Here is an 8,618-nt window from a genome sequence, read left to right on the forward strand (position 1 = left end):
ATTATTTTTAGTTCCACACTATTGTGAGTTTCAGCTAGTTCAACAATTCTAATATTACAAATTCATTATATCCATTCAGTTTATTGCCGACTGCTGGTTTCTCTCCTTGTCATCATCCTTATCTCACCATCTGTTCTGTTCATTTATTTGATTAGAGTCCTTTCCTAAATATTTTCCTCAGTTGGGTTCTGTGAGTGATGTGCTTTCTGACTCCTTTATATATGTATAAATATACTCCTTTCCACTGTCTGAGTATAGGATTCTTTTGTTGTAATCCTTTTTTCTCATTAACCAATTGATATTATTCTCCTGTTTTCTAGCATCTAAAATTACAGATGAAAAATTTAATGTTAGTTTTTGTATTAATTTTCTAGGCCTGGCATAAAGTACCCCAGATTGAGTGGCTGATGTAATAGAAATTTATTTTCTCATGGTCCTGGAGGCTGTAGTATGGTATCAAGGTGTCAGCAGTGTTGATTTCTGGTAAGCCTTCTCTCCTTGGCTTGTAGATTGCTGTCTTCTCTCTGTGTCTTGACATTTTCTTGACATGTTCTTGACATGTTCTTCTCCAGGCATGTCTGTGTCCTCATATCCTCTTCTTGTGTGGACATTAGTCATAATGGTTTAGTGCTCACTTTAATGATAATGATGTCATTTAACTTAATTCCCTCTTTAAAGATACCATCTCCAAATATTGTCCCATTCTGAGTGCTGGAGGTTAGGATTTCATTTAGGTAACTAAATTCACCCCTTAACCACTTTATTCCTTTCCTTTTGTGAAGTGATCTTTCTCCCTCCCTCCCTCCTTCCCTTCATCTTTTTTTTCTTTTTTTCCCTCCTTTCCTTCCTCATCACTCTGGAACTCAGCCCTTTTAATCTGCAGGCTCAAGTGTTCCAATGAGGAATAGTTTTTTCCTTTGCTATCCTCTAGTTATTCCTCTTTCTCTTTATGAAACTCCCATTACTTTCCATCTTTTAAGAATCTTAGTTTTCCTTCATTATTTCCATCTCTAGGTATATTTCCTCTAGGCTGTGAGATATTTCTTCCAATTGATTTTCTAGGTCACCAATTTAGTTTCAATAATGACAATCCTTTCCTTACATCAATATATTCACTTTATAAAGAGGAAAGCCATGTTTTCCAGTTGCAGAATATTTTTATTGTGCTAAAATTGACTTATTTAAATGCTATTTCACTGAATTTTTCTGAAAAATCTATCTATATCCTCCAGGACTCTTATCTCCTTAAAGGTACACAATTGGAAATTTCTTTGTTTTCCTCCACTTTTGAATTGCTGGGTTCCCTTGGGTGCATTGTTAATTTTCTTTGCCTATGCTCTATTTATCCTTGGTGCATGGGTAAAGCTATTGAGTACTTTGAGAGGTGACAAGCCCCTGAGTGATGGTTGGCACAGCAGCACCTGCTTCTTCCCTCTTCAAGGATTTAGCAAATGACAAGCTACCAGTCTTCTGGTGAACTCTAGGAGAAAGCCTCTTTGCTCTCTGATTTCATTGGTTGTGATAGTTCCATGTCTCAGAGTCGAGGAGGAACTCAGTCCGTCTGTGTGATGCCTTCATACAACAGGGATATCTGCAGGTTCTCCTAAGACCATGCACAGGGGCTGGCACTCCTTTTCTTCTTTGGAGTCTATCTTTTCTTCAGGCCGAGCTCTCAGGGAGCACGAGGTCCAGACCTCACTCCGGGTCTCTTGACTTCAGGTTTGCATGAATCCCTTGACCTCAGAAAGAAAATGTCCTGTACCAGTGCTATCCTCTAGAACTCCATTAGAACCCCAGGCCTAAATCCCCTTTCCATGATCACCCTGATGGTCTCTTGGTTGGTATTTATCTCAGGAGAGGTAGACTACGGTTGGGTTGTACTTGGGAAAGAAGAGCTGCTAGAACTCATTTTGAGACCACCACAGAATTGTTGCTGAATTTTAACCTCAACCTGTGGCAAAACCTCCTAGTTTTGTATAATTAAGTTAGAATATTGGATTATATATTATTTTAAATTTTATGACATTAACCTATTATTGTAACCATATTTATAGCAATTACTTAAACTCAATTCCATGCACTAATTTCTTTTTTAAATCTGCAGATTCAGATCTTTGACTTCAGGAAAGTTTTCTCCCATTATATCTTTGATTTTTGACTCTCTTTCAGTGCATTTGTTTTCTTCTCCAGTAAATTCTTAATTGCATCTCTATTCTGTGCCTAAAACTATCATCATCCTTCTTGTTGTTTTTATTTCTTTGTTCTTTTCTTTGGATTTGGGTGAACAAATTTGTCTTCTATTTTACTGATTTTGTTTCCCTAGTGTCAACTTACTGCTTTTTTTTTTTTGTATTTAAAAAGAAGTGATCAAATATTAAAGTTATTACACAGAAACAAATTTCCTCTACTTAGAAAAAAGCCAACACAGAAATAACAAAATATTAATTATAATTATAAGTGACTTGTAAAGTAAGATTTTCTCTTTTCTTATTCATACTTTATGCTTTCCAAGTTTTTCAGTATGAATTTTTATAAAAGTATTTATTGCTTTTTTAAAAAAATTATTTATTTATTCATGAGAGACACAGAGAGAGAGAGCCAGACACACAGGCAGAGGGAGAAGTAGGCTCCATGCTGGGAGCTCCATGTGGGACTTGATTCCAGGACTCCGAGATCACCCTGAGCCTAAGGCAGACCCTCAACTGCTGAGCCACCCAGGCATCTCAAATTTATTGCTCTTATAGTTATAAAATAGTTGTATTTTAAAAAAAACTTATATATTGAAAGTATACAGCATGATACTTTGATATATGCATACATAGTAAAATGATTTCTACAGTCAAGCTAATTAACATTTTCTTTTTTTAATCAACTTACTACCTCTAATCCACTTTCAAACTCTCCTATAATTTTTAAATTATGGATATTCTATTTTATCTCACCTGGCTCTCATTTTGCTATCTGCTGCCTCTCATCCAGCTCTGTTTTCATTTCTGTTGAGGATATTCATCTTTTTTTCTTTTGTTTTATAGAATACTATTTTATTTTATTCTAAGCAAAAGGTTAATGTTAATTCTTATTTATGCTCCTTGAAATAAATATGTTTCAAACACGCATTTTTGTCTCTGTATCTTGAGTACATATTCTCTTTTCTTTGTGTTACAGAATCTTTTTATCTGATGTATAATATATAATATATAATCTATTTGTGTATTTAACTCATGTTCATAGAGTGATTAGACTTTTATCTGCATCTGGCATCTTCTTTTAAAAAGTACTGCTTATTTTCCACTAGAATGTTGTGAGAATCTCTTTTGTTTTTAAGCTATAGGGTTGGCTACCAGTCTGGTGATCCTTTGGTATGAAGAAATAAGGAAGGAATTTTCTTTCTGTATAGAGTTTTCCCTACACAGGATTTCTGTGTTTCCATTTCCTTTCTGGTGCGGAACCTGCCACATCAGGCCAAAACTGATGCTACTTGAGAAGTTCCTCCCGTGTTTCTGTTGGCAGTCAACTGGGTGAAGCCTACTTCACAGCTACCCTAAATAGTGCTGAGCTATGGTGGTTTAAGAAATGCCACCATAAATGAGGTGCTTTCCCCATCTTTTCCATGGGTTCCCAGGCTGCCTTCTAGCATCTCCCATATCAGGAATGCTGCTGGGTTTGGGATCTCCAGTATTTATCTCCCTTGGCACCTCTCTTACCTTTCATGGAAGTCAAACTCTTTTCAGTGTGTGTCCCATTGGTGCCGCATCTGTGAAAATGTTCTCAAACTTTCCTGCATGTTTCTGATATCTTTCTCCATTTTCTTATATGAATTCAGGTTTTCTGTTATTCCTACATCAACTCAATACATTTGGTGAGAACTGCAAAGAGGAAAATAAGGTCCATGCTCACTGTTGTAGCTCAGGTGCTGACCCTCCATGGTGCCACACATTTGAGAAGTGGCAGGTTGGATATGGCAAAGGCTAAGATACCTGCATTAAGGAATGAAATGATGAGAGAGTGGGGTAGATTTGGAAGGAGGTGTAAATACTAGTTTACAGATGGTTGCCATATACCGATAAAGAAAGCCAGGAACCACCTGGTAACTTCTGACTCTAGTAATGAGATAAGAGCATGGTTGTTTAGCACAGAATTTTGTACCTGACCTAGACAACAGCACTCTGCTATGACTGTGTGGTTAGTTTCAGGAAACTTGTATATACCGCAGTGGTCAATTCTCTCCTTCTATTGAACAGCTTCTAAATTCAGTGGATCTCTCTCTGGGAGTGTGACCTTTACTTGTACACATCCATTTGGGTGCTTGTGAACATGAATGGTGACAAACATTCCAATTTCTGCGGTGTGCTTCTCTTGTGTGGCACTGCACTTAAGGAAAACATCAGCAAATCTGTGATATATGTGAGGAAAGAGGTAGGATGAAAAGCCTGATGGAAGTTATCAGGGATATCGAGAAGTATCTTGAGAAAAAGGAAAAAGAAAAGCAGGCCACTTTTCTCTATTTTTTCACTGATGAACACAAGACCTTTTGGAATTGAGATTCTGATCCACTCTCTTCTTGTATTACCATTACAATGAATTTTGAGAATATTAACTGGTACCTAAAGGGCACCTGATAGTACCAGCTGTTATTTTAATCACTCTTTTATTGTTATATATATATATATTTTTTTTTATGATAGGCACACAGTGAGAGAGAGAGAGGCAGAGACACAGGCAGAGGGAGAAGCAGGCTCCATGCACCGGGAGCCCGATGTGGGATTCGATCCCGGGTCTCCAGGATCGCGCCCTGGGCCAAAGGCAGGCGCCAAACCGCTGCGCCACCCAGGGATCCCTCTTTTATTGTTATATTTACCATTACAGTGATTAATTATATTTAGACTTCTTGTCTAAGACAATGAAAACCAATATTCACCTATTTTTTAAAAAATATTTTATTTATTTATTCATGAGACATACACAAAGAGAGAGAGAGGCAGAGACACAGGCAGAGGGAGAAGCAGGCTCCATGCAGGGAGCCCGATGTGGGATTCGATCCCGGTTCTCCAGGATCACACCCTAGGCTGCAGGCAGCACTAAACTGCTGCGCCATCGGGTTTGTGCTCCCCTGGTTTTATGCGTATATAAAAACTGAAAAATTCAGGAAGAGATCTGACTTCAGGAATGGCTGATCCAGGGTTTATACAATGTGACAAAGATGTCCCTCTGGCTTCTTCCTGAGATAGAATTAGCTCATTCTCAATCTCCATGTGGTGGCAAGATTACATAGGGAATCAGAATGTGCCACCCCAAAATATGGTACTCTGGCCTAAGGATTATTTTGAGCTGAAGACAATTGAGAAGAAAAGCAGATATGGGATGACCTCATTGCTATGTTTTTTTTTTTTTTTTAAGATTTTATTTATTTATTCATGACAGACACAGAGAGAGAGGCAGAGACACAGGCAGAGGAAGAAGCAGGCTCCATGCAGGGAGCCTGACATGGGACTCAATCCTGGGTCTCCAGGATCACACCTCTGAGCCAAAGGTGGCGCTAAACTGCTGAGCCACCTGGGCTTCTCCATTGCTATCTTTCTATCTGTCCCCAAACACATCATAAATTCTCCTTATGAAGGTGTCCCTGCCTCTCCCTTGCCTTCCCTGTACCAGGAAATGCCATTGTCATCCTGGCAATGACATGGCACCAAGAAAGAGTCCACACAAACAAACCTCACTATCGAGTCCCCCATTGGTTTTCTCTTATATTAGCCTTCCTACAATTTGCTGCCCCTAGAAGCTAAAAGTCCCTCTCCTTTGTCTTGTCACTTTTCTTTAAATCTGTCCTTTTTTTTGTCCAAATGGCATAATAATCTTCTAGCCTGTTTCTTCGGGGATTTTCTCTCCGTTCTGTGAAGTCCCTTGCGCCGTGGAGAAGTTTTATTTTTTTAATTATTATTTTTTTTATTTTTTATTTTTTTGGAGAAGTTTTAATATCAAATAAATGTGTGTGCCTTTTCTATTGTTAATCTGTCTGCTGTTGGTTTATTTCACAGACCCAGCTGGAGAACCTAAGAGGGTACAGGAGAAGTGTCCTCCTCCTCTGCAATTGTTTAAACAGTTCCAAGAGTCAAATTGTGAGAAAGAACAGGCATCATTGTCCCAGCAGGACTAGGAATGTGTTGAGATTCTGACTCGCCAGCTTGGGTCACTTGCCCACCCTGAACCACCCCGAGGCACTGAAATATGCCAGAGGACAGAGCCCCAGAGGGCAGCACTGCTCAGAGAGGGGAGCATGGATGCTGGGGAGGCAAGCAACAGATGTCCAGGCAGGTAAGAAATGGGATGAGTGAGGAGGAGTCTTCCCCAATTGAACTGCTAATTCATCTTTTACCGTGGGTTTGCAAATAATTGAGGAATGACTTAATAATGACCTTTGAGTGTAAGCAATATGACAGATGAAGGCTGAGGACCTGTCACTTTCCATTTCCACTGAGGACCCAACTGGCCAATGTGGTGACAGGAGAGTGATGTGTGGTCGACAAGAGTTTAGGGAGAGAGTGGGTGCTCTCACTTAACTGGACTGTGTGGGCCACTGAAATGGACTAATGCAGCCATCCCCAGAACACAGGTTGAAGGGACTAGATGAATTTTGACCAGATTTAATTGTGACCAGATTGTGGGAGTGAAAGTTTCGGTTCGAGTCAAGTTAACTGTTTTATTTCATGTCCCATTTTTAATGCTTCCATATAACCCTCTCGCTTTTTCTAAATTACATGCCTCATTGTATTTGAGTTCCTCCTGCTTTTGACAGCTCTGTGGCTTCCAATTTTGCTTCTGCTGCTTTGATTATTATTCCTGATTTGGTTGTTGATGAGACATGTGGTTTTCTTCAATTAGCTCTGTCACTCTTACAAATGTGTGTGTCTTGCAAGTGTCCTAATTAAAGTCAGGAGGAGGAGGGGGAGAGAATTACAGGCAATTACAACGGTGCCATCCTCCTCTGTCCCTGCTCTTTCCTCCTCATCGTTGGGGTGCATTCTTCTGTATCTCCATTTTGCAAGCACATTGAGCAGCCTCTCTGCTTAAAATCCCATTAATTTTTTCTGAACACGATACGCAGCTGTGTCAGTGTGTCATGCATTAGCTTTCAGGAAACCCCCTAGCTTTCATTCAGTTTTATTAAGTGCTGTCTTCTTTCTGCCAGTTTCTATCATTTTTTTTTTTCCATTTGTCCTGAGACAGAAGAGTCTACCTTTACCGTCATGCACAGTCCTGTAAAGTCTCCCCAAATTGGCGGCCTCCTCTTGTGTGGGCTTATGTTTGGTTCACTTCACTTCAGTGCTATACACATTTCTTGATTATCTGAGTCTACTTAATGTGCCAGGCAGTGTGCCGGGAGCCGGGACTACAGAGAGAAATAAGGGCAATGACGTGAAGACAATGTGGGATAGATAGTAAGAAGAGGCCGGATTTCAGAGCTGGACAAGACAGAGATTTAAATGCCTGCTTTGCCACATGTTAGCTTTTTGGCCTTGGGCAAATCACTTAGCTGGGTTTTTCATCTGTTAAAATTATGCTAATAATACTTACCTTGCAGGGTTGTTGTGAAGATTGGAGATAATGTATGCAAAGTAGCTAGCTTAGTGTCTGCTATTCCTCAATAAATGGGAGCTATAATTATTATCATGAATAAGATATAGTGTACTTAAGGAACTCACCAACTACTCAAAGAGAGAGAAGAGTAAATTAACTTTTATAATGTATTGTTATATGTATAATAATGAAGGGACGTAGGTGGTAATGGAGTAGCCTCCCTGGGGCTCTACATGTTCTCTCTTCCACCCTCCTCTCCTTCCTCCCCTACTTAATCTACACGCTGCAAAACCCTCCCCCCCAACATCTCCAATATGCTTCAGTCACCCAACCTCTCCTCTTCTCAGTTTCTAGGCATTTGTCCCTTGTTCCCTCTGCCTGCACAGCTCATCCACATGGTCCTTATATGGCTGGCTCTTTCTCATCATTTGGGTTTTAGCTTAGTCATCCACTAAAAAGGCTTTCCATCACTATCCTAGTCTAAAGTAGCCCATCCCCTCACTGACATTTTGAAAAACAAAACGGTTTTATTTACTTCATAGAAACGATCTATGGTTGTCTAATTTGTTGATGTTTTTTTTTTCCTGGCACTCCCCACTGGGATGTAAATGCCATGAGGGCAGGGACCATATCTGTGTTTGTTTACAGCTGTGTTCCTGTTGACAAGAACAGTGGCTGCAACATAGACCATGCTCAATAAATATTTGTGGGGAATGAATAGTAGTGGGAGATACATAGCAGAGATCTTAAACAGGAGGATTTCTGTAGTGGTGGGTATGCATTTTGCTGCTACTGGTATTGACAACTGCCCACTACCCAATGCATGCACCATTATAGGCTTATAATGTATAGGCATTATACAAGTCTAAGGCAAGAGGCTAAGATAATGGGAGTCTGGCACGGTGGTATCTGACTTCGTACCACTCAATCTGGCTTTAGAAAACTGGATTTAAATATCCTTATTAGATCATCTGCTATATGGTTTTTGCCTGTCTGGGTCCTTCTTCTTGGACTCCAAGCAAATTCTTGGCGGGGGTGGGGGA

The sequence above is a fragment of the Canis lupus genome, chromosome 8 (genome assembly GCF_011100685.1).
Source record: "Canis lupus familiaris isolate Mischka breed German Shepherd chromosome 8, alternate assembly UU_Cfam_GSD_1.0, whole genome shotgun sequence".
NCBI lineage: Eukaryota > Metazoa > Chordata > Mammalia > Carnivora > Canidae > Canis > Canis lupus.